The sequence below is a fragment of the Gymnoscopelus braueri genome (assembly GCF_963280865.1).
Source record: "Gymnoscopelus braueri genome assembly, chromosome: 9".
NCBI lineage: Eukaryota > Metazoa > Chordata > Actinopteri > Myctophiformes > Myctophidae > Gymnoscopelus > Gymnoscopelus braueri.
This window is the reverse complement of record NC_137610.1, coordinates 3,264,276-3,273,102: the sequence shown is the minus strand read 5'-3', so window position 1 is coordinate 3,273,102 and position 8,827 is coordinate 3,264,276.

The following is an 8,827-nucleotide window of genomic DNA, read 5'->3' as shown; positions in this document are numbered from 1 at the left end:
CTTATTGAGCGATAACAGACAAAGCTGGGCAGTCGTAGGTATGCAAATTGGATATGCAATTAAAAAGTACATTAATATCTGGTATGGTAATAGTACTATTAGTAGTTGGTTTAGTACAGTACTATTGGTAGATATATAACAATATTGATGCGCTATGTGGTATGTGATATTAACTTAAAAGTCAATATCTCTGTATGATGGCATCAGGGGTGCAATGTCACTGGACGGCCTTGCACGGCGTGCAAGAACCTATTTGACCAGGAGCACGCACAGGCACACGCATAGATTTAAAACTACTTTAAATTCACACTTCAACAAAGCTTACAAAGGCTCCCGACTCACGCCAGGCACATTAACATAGGAATTAGCCTAGATGCATATCAATGGTCCATTGTGTGACCTATAGTGTAGGTGTTAAGCGACGTGCGCGCCACATCATTAAAATACAGTGCAAGCACATCCCATATGAGCATAGCAACACTGGATGGCATGCACTGACCACACCCCCGAAGACTTTTGAACATAGATGTAATTTCTTGTGTTCTGGTGAATTGTGAGACATTGATAACAAATCCTGGAGAAAAACAGAAGAAATTATGATCCAGGAGAGTGTCTGGAGACGTGGTCAAAACCAGGAGATTCTTGCAGGATCCAGGAGTGTTGGCAGCGCTGATGTGGGCCAATAATTTTAATGGTGTTAAATAGAACGTTTTGGTTTTAATTATACTCCAGTTTGTTAATACATATGCAATTATACAGTCTCCAGTGGAACTGCTGGTTTAGTAGACCTCAAAATACATTATTAAAGCAAACATGCCATCTTGTAACCTTATTGTTCTGACCTGAGATATTCTGAGGAGAAAAGTACCTGTGTATGTAGAGTATCTGGAATATATACTATTTGCAAACAAGACAATATGTATACAGAAGATTGTTTTCCCCACACTTTTGTCATGTCAAGTGAGTACAAGATTGAGCACATTTTTTTCTTCCAGCCTGATGATAGATATTATAAGTACCTTGTAATGTTCTTGGGAATGTCACACCTTCTAATACTGGAATCATTGTTGATTAATGTCAACCTGGTTAGGAGCTGGGTTGAAGCCATACCATTTTGTATATTCATTGTATTATAGATACACTTCAGCATTTCAGGCTCATCATTATTACTGAATGGTGTCAATACCATGTTCAGGCTACATTGTGAGAGATTTGTCATCCCCTGGCAGGATTTTAGGATAAACCCTAATGTCCATGTTGATTGCCTCACCATCTTCCACATAGTACTGGGATTGACGTCCATTCCATCCAGCAGGCAGATTTGATAGTCTCACACAACGCTTTCAATTACAAGCTTTGAATCTTGCAAGCATCGAACCATAAATGACTAAGTGTGTAAAATTCATTCAAGCACCAGATTCTATAAGGCAAGAATCTTCGGCAGTTAAACAAACAACTTTAGTATATTCTGTTCATGTATGTGCTTACACATTAATGAGTTGTTGTATTTATTCCAAAGTTTCCACTTTTTGTTCAGCTTAAGTGGTAAAGAACCCTGATTGTGAATAGCAATTTAAAAAAAAACACATCTGTATTGATAGTAAATGTTAAATACATGTGACTAAATACATTACCAAACATATAGATTCACTTTTCAAACACATGGCAAAAAGAAGAATAAGTAGAGACAAAGCAGAGCAGATATAGTTTAAAGTATTTATTAACACAATTGTATTATTGGTACCTTTACTGTAAGCAACACCATTAATATATTTGGTATAATGTCCTATCAATTATTTTTACTATAGTTATGATTATATATGTAATTATGGTCATATTTTATGATTCTATATATAGGTTAATATGAGTTATTAGTGACAATTAAACAATTATATTTTATGATAACTATTACAATGCCTGTAAACAGTTTATTATTGACAGATATATTATTGATGCTATAATGGTTATTATTATTACTACTTTTACTGTTATTGTCCAAAATTATATTCTAACCTTTAAGTAATTTCAATATTTTCCAGGGTGAAGCAAAAAACCCGCCTCCTATTTCAGCCAATTTAGGAGTGCACGGGGAAAAAATTCTTGCACCGACCCCTTTGTTAAAAAAGGCGATCAAGCAAGCTCCTGGTAAATATATTAAACAAACTAATAAATGTAACATTCTGAAAAATAAGTAAAACTTTTAGGGCTGCAACTATATTGATTAAGTGAATTATCTCAAAGTGTATTTTGTAGATATCTAATTTTGTATTTATCAATGAATCAATGTGTAACATTTTCCATAATTATTTTGGGATTACATTTATTAGTTTAATTAAGAAATTAAGTCCTATTTTAATGCTTGTATATTGGCTGTTTGAATAAAATTCAATTTTTTGACAACATTTATTTAAAAATAATTTAGTCCTAATAAGTGTTACAGTCTTACAGCCCTAAAAACAAATGGTGAGTTAAAACATTTACAACATGCACATGTAAATATAAGGTAGTGGGTCATGAAAAGGCAGTATACAATCCAAAATAGTTTGTTATGCATTTTTTAGAATTGATTATTTTATGTGTGAGTTTGTTAATAAATTCAGGGATGGCCAATATTGTGTTTATAGAAATTGGGTACTACTGGTTCACGAGCCACAACATAAATGACAATTAGAAATATGACAATTATTCACAAAGAACATTCCTGAAATGTAGAAAAAGGTTAAAGGCAAAAAAATAATCAGTGCTGGACGGCTTCTGAAAAACAGGGAAACAAGTGTTAGTGTTCTTTTCAAACAAATGCTTCACAATCAGTAGTTATGAAAAAAGACAAAACAATGCTACAATATGAATAATACTAGCGACAAGAGAAAAAAGGTGAGATTTGGCTGCTGCGTAATGGGAGATTCCAAAGTATAGGTGCGGCTACGATGAGGCCCGGTCACTACTTGGGCAGCTGATTCACATGTTCCAGTGATATATCCAATGACAGGGTTGGTGATCAAGAGGTTCCATTGTTCGCAATCCGTTTGTTATTTAGTGTGGCAGATGAGACTTTGCGCTGGAGTGGCACCAGAGAATGATGTAGCGTTGGCTATGAATAGTTCATACCGTCAAACGATCATCTCTGGTGACCACTATTTGGGCAGCTCATTCACATGTTCCAGTGATATATCCAATGACAGGGTTGGTGATCAAGAGGTTCCATTGTTCGCAATCCTTTTGTTATTGAGTGCGGCAGATGTGATTTATAAGAGCAGGTCAGAATGCGTTTGGTGGGAAAGAGCACGATGTCCTTGAAACTAAGGTCTACATGGTTCCAGTGTTTGCAAGCTTGTCTTGCAGGCTATGCACTAGTCCTGATCGGAGGATAATACGCAATACACAGGATCATGGTAGCTGTAGTACGTACGTAGTACTCCAGACTGTAGACATTGCTCTGGTCTTGAGATGTAAATGTGATCCAACAGCGTGTTTTTGTCAGTAGTCTTCTCCTTGATCAGTTGTGTGTATCCTCTGGACTCGAGCAGCATCGCTATCGGAGTACCTACACTGGCCAGTAGATTTTCGTTGAAATCACCACAGACTACGATGGGATGGTGGTCCATCACTTCTAAGGAGTCCAGAAGCGCCTTCAGATTTTCCATGAACGGGTCATCGTAACGTGGTGGTCTGTACACTGCAGCGATCAGAAGCTTGACAGGGGACTCTATCTTGACGACCACAAACTCGAGGTTTGTCACATTGTGTAGGTAACGCTTTTCACATGCCTGTAAATGGTCCTTCACATACACAGCGACGCCACCGCCATTCTGTTCTGCACGTTCAGGACGGCTGGTGTACGAGATGTGCTTGTTGCGGCTGAACATGGTGTATCCATCCAATTGGAGACTGTCAGCCACAAAGGAGCCGGTGAGATGCGTCTCGGTCAAGCACAGGACATCTGCATGGGTCAGTTCGTGATGTTTTTTGATGTCCTGAATGTGTGCCGGTAAACTTTGCGTGTTGTGATGGACAATCGCGAGTGTTTGCGCCTGGCCTGTCGTCTCTCGATACTTCAACAGTGGCATAACACTGTCCAGTGAGGCGGTCTTCATGGATTCCAGGGCAGCTGTGATTGCAGGATCAGCATAGATTTTCTTCGCATCGAAGTCAATGATGTGCAATCCCTGCAATGACGTTGTCCTACTGAGGGCAACGTAGGCCATGCCTGGTTGGAAGATCCGTTTCAAGGAAACCACAGCAGATTGTGTAGTCATGCCTTGGACTTTGTGAGCTGTGCAAGCATATGCCAACTTGATGGGAAATTGCCTACGAAGCGTGTTATTGCTCAGGTGTTCCTCATATCTCTCGACGTACACTTGTGTACTGCCAGGTGTAGTTTTCCGGTATTTCTGTCCTGCTTCAGGCTTGTCTACTACAAGCCAAAGCTTGGCTACTCTACTCCCGTCCTCGTTTACGTGCATCTCTACACTAGCCATCTTGCCAAATGTCCCGTTCACAAGGCCATCCTCCACATCTATGTTCCTGATGATCACGATTGGGGCGCCTTCTGCAACCTGCAAGTTGTCAAGAAGATCTTTCTGCTCTCCTGTACAGGGACTGGCAAGGCGAATCTTGTGGTTATGGACTTGCTTGTAGTCTTCCGCGGGTATGTTGACGATGTGGCTGTGGAGCGCAGACAAAGATTTGGCGTTGTGTTCGGACACCTCTTTGTTGGTTGCGAAGATGTGCACAACATCCTTAGGACAACGGTCACGCACAGTCACTCTCTGAGCAAGGAGTGCTTTGTCTGTGTCACTCAGCGGATCCTTCTTCGCTTTGACTCTCAACCTATTCAGAAGCTCTGCGTAGGGCAGATCATCTTTCTGTCGCATGATCTCGGTCAACGTGATCATCTGAAAGTGTTCGAGCAGAAGGTCCGGTTGGCCTTCCTCGAGCACACAGAGCGGTTTCCCACTTGACGTTGGAGGGAGCTGGTAAAAGTCGCCTACTACAAGTACCGACATGCCGCCGAATGGCCTCTTACTGCCTTTAATCTCTTGCAGTCTCCAGTGGATGTAGATAAACATAGCCTTTGAAATCATCGACACCTCATCTATGACGATGATCTCCGCATTTCCCAGCTTTGCCCTCACGTCATCCAATTTGTTTCCCAGTCCTATGTAGGGTGGTTTCAGTTTTCTTGGCAACTTCAACAGGGAATGCAGTGTGTTTCCCGCGATGTTGTATGCCGCAGTTCCTGTAAACGCAGACAGCAGCACTGTGGGCATGGATGCATCCGTCTCCTCAAACAGTCTGGTTTCCAATTGTCTATACTTTTACTTCTACTCCACTATATCTCAGAGTCAAATATTGTACTTTTACTCCACTACAATTATTTAGATACTTTAGTTACTAGTGACTTTGCAGATTTAAATCATTACATTACTACTACTTTTTTATACCTATATAGGCTATTTGAAAATAGCAGATCTACAAGCTTGTAGAAGCTTGTAGATCTGCTATTTTCAAACAATTTAGTACTTTTACTTTTGGTACTTTAAGTACATTTGATATCAATACTTTTGTACTTTTACTCAAGTAAATCATCTCCATTATCGTTTGCGAAAGCCCCTCCCCCCTCCTTGCGTCGATCGCTACCACCTCCGCCTACATTGAAATGTCTTCACAAACCTAGGGGATAGATCAAGCCCCCTGTGCCACGATAGACCAGGGAAGCGGTCCTCTATGTGCGGCTCTTGCCTGGTGGTCAAATCTAAGAATGCGTCATTTCTGCATTTAAAACGCTACTGCGCATGCTTCTGTCGTCTGTAACGTCAGTGCGCCTGCTCAGTGCTCAAGTCTTTCATTTGGGCACCCAAATGAGGAAGTAAATGTTCTTCTGGGTGTCTCAATCGCCAGTGAGCAAGCTATGTTTGTGTAATAATAATTTTGTAGTCAGTGCAGTATTTCTCTTCACCAGTAGAGGTCTCTGTGGTATTAAGCAAATGATCGAATCAACTGCCTTTGTTAAAACGTGTTGATATCTGTGCCAATCTATCTATAATGTGTATTTAGATTGTTACCTGTTACTTGCTTAGCCAGTTTCAACTTCAGGCGATAGGATAATGATTTTTTTTATCTATGTATATATTGTTATCTCCCCATGATTTCACCCGTTTTCCTAGTGTTAATATGAATTATGCAATCTATATATTTCTTCGAAATTGATGATTATTGAGATGTGTGTATATTTTTGAATAAATGAATCAAGCGATTGTTCAAGGAAGCCTTCTGTTGAATCAGCCATAGTATACTCATGTAGGTTTTAAGCATTAATCATTTGATAGTACCCCTTTCTACTTTTACTTTCGTGTAAGTGTCTGAAAAACTATTATTGTACATGGTAATTACACAGTCAAAGTAGCCATTAGTATTCAATACAAATGTTAACCCAAATAGATTTATCAAACACACAGATATAGCTCACAAACACATACTGTTCACAGATTTCATAGACATGTTAAATAGAAGAATAGACAAAGTACAGCAGTCATAGTTTACAAACGTTATACTTAAAACAATGCATTTTTTCTTGATACATTTAACCAATACATTAGTATCTGTGGTATAATGTAATATCAATTATAGTATGTTGTTAATTTTATTACTAATTAGTGTATAGTACTAGCAGTAGTTGCGATTATTAGTTGTCTTGGCAGATATTATATGAAAAATATTCACTTCGACAGCAGAGGTCACTGTGGTATTAAAGGGTAATAACCCCAAAAATAACTTATTTTCTATCTATTAGTCAGTCACCCCATGGAGACTTGAATTCGTGGATATTTTTTTGTTTTTGTCGCATTCCTAAGCCAATAATTTGATGACCAGTGGAAAGATGCTAATTTATCCGGTAGGAGACTCAAAGGAGACTCTTTGTGTCTCCTACCTGCCAGTCATCAAATTATTGACTTGGGAATGCATCAAAAACAAACAGATCTCCATGACTTAAAGTCTCCATGGGGTGACTCATCGATAGAAAAAAAGTGATTTTGGGGGTGAACTATCCTTTTAAGTAAAGGTTTGAATTCAACTCTATTTAATACCAACTGCTGAACGCTGCGCCAATGCTTCCTAAAACACATCTGATCATAGTTGTCCATTGTGTAATGTGTATCTACTCATATTTCAGTTCCATCCATCCATTGACAGACAGACAGATAGATTAAACACGTGTACTATAAAAGTTCGATCTTATTGAGCGATAACAGACAAAGCTGGGCAGTCGTAGGTATGCAAATTGGATATGCAATTAAAAAGTACATTAATATCTGGTATGGTAATAGTACTATTAGTAGTTGGTTTAGTACAGTACTATTGGTAGATATATAACAATATTGATGCGCTATGTGGTATGTGATATTAACTTAAAAGTCAATATCTCTGTATGATGGCATCAGGGGTGCAATGTCACTGGACGGCCTTGCACGGCGTGCAAGAACCTATTTGACCAGGAGCACGCACAGGCACACGCATAGATTTAAAACTACTTTAAATTCACACTTCAACAAAGCTTACAAAGGCTCCCGACTCACGCCAGGCACATTAACATAGGAATTAGCCTAGATGCATATCAATGGTCCATTGTGTGACCTATAGTGTAGGTGTTAAGCGACGTGCGCGCCACATCATTAAAATACAGTGCAAGCACATCCCATATGAGCATAGCAACACTGGATGGCATGCACTGACCACACCCCCGAAGACTTTTGAACATAGATGTAATTTCTTGTGTTCTGGTGAATTGTGAGACATTGATAACAAATCCTGGAGAAAAACAGAAGAAATTATGATCCAGGAGAGTGTCTGGAGACGTGGTCAAAACCAGGAGATTCTTGCAGGATCCAGGAGTGTTGGCAGCGCTGATGTGGGCCAATAATTTTAATGGTGTTAAATAGAACGTTTTGGTTTTAATTATACTCCAGTTTGTTAATACATATGCAATTATACAGTCTCCAGTGGAACTGCTGGTTTAGTAGACCTCAAAATACATTATTAAAGCAAACATGCCATCTTGTAACCTTATTGTTCTGACCTGAGATATTCTGAGGAGAAAAGTACCTGTGTATGTAGAGTATCTGGAATATATACTATTTGCAAACAAGACAATATGTATACAGAAGATTGTTTTCCCCACACTTTTGTCATGTCAAGTGAGTACAAGATTGAGCACATTTTTTTCTTCCAGCCTGATGATAGATATTATAAGTACCTTGTAATGTTCTTGGGAATGTCACACCTTCTAATACTGGAATCATTGTTGATTAATGTCAACCTGGTTAGGAGCTGGGTTGAAGCCATACCATTTTGTATATTCATTGTATTATAGATACACTTCAGCATTTCAGGCTCATCATTATTACTGAATGGTGTCAATACCATGTTCAGGCTACATTGTGAGAGATTTGTCATCCCCTGGCAGGATTTTAGGATAAACCCTAATGTCCATGTTGATTGCCTCACCATCTTCCACATAGTACTGGGATTGACGTCCATTCCATCCAGCAGGCAGATTTGATAGTCTCACACAACGCTTTCAATTACAAGCTTTGAATCTTGCAAGCATCGAACCATAAATGACTAAGTGTGTAAAATTCATTCAAGCACCAGATTCTATAAGGCAAGAATCTTCGGCAGTTAAACAAACAACTTTAGTATATTCTGTTCATGTATGTGCTTACACATTAATGAGTTGTTGTATTTATTCCAAAGTTTCCACTTTTTGTTCAGCTTAAGTGGTAAAGAACCCTGATTGTGAATAGCAATTTAAAAAAAAACACATCTG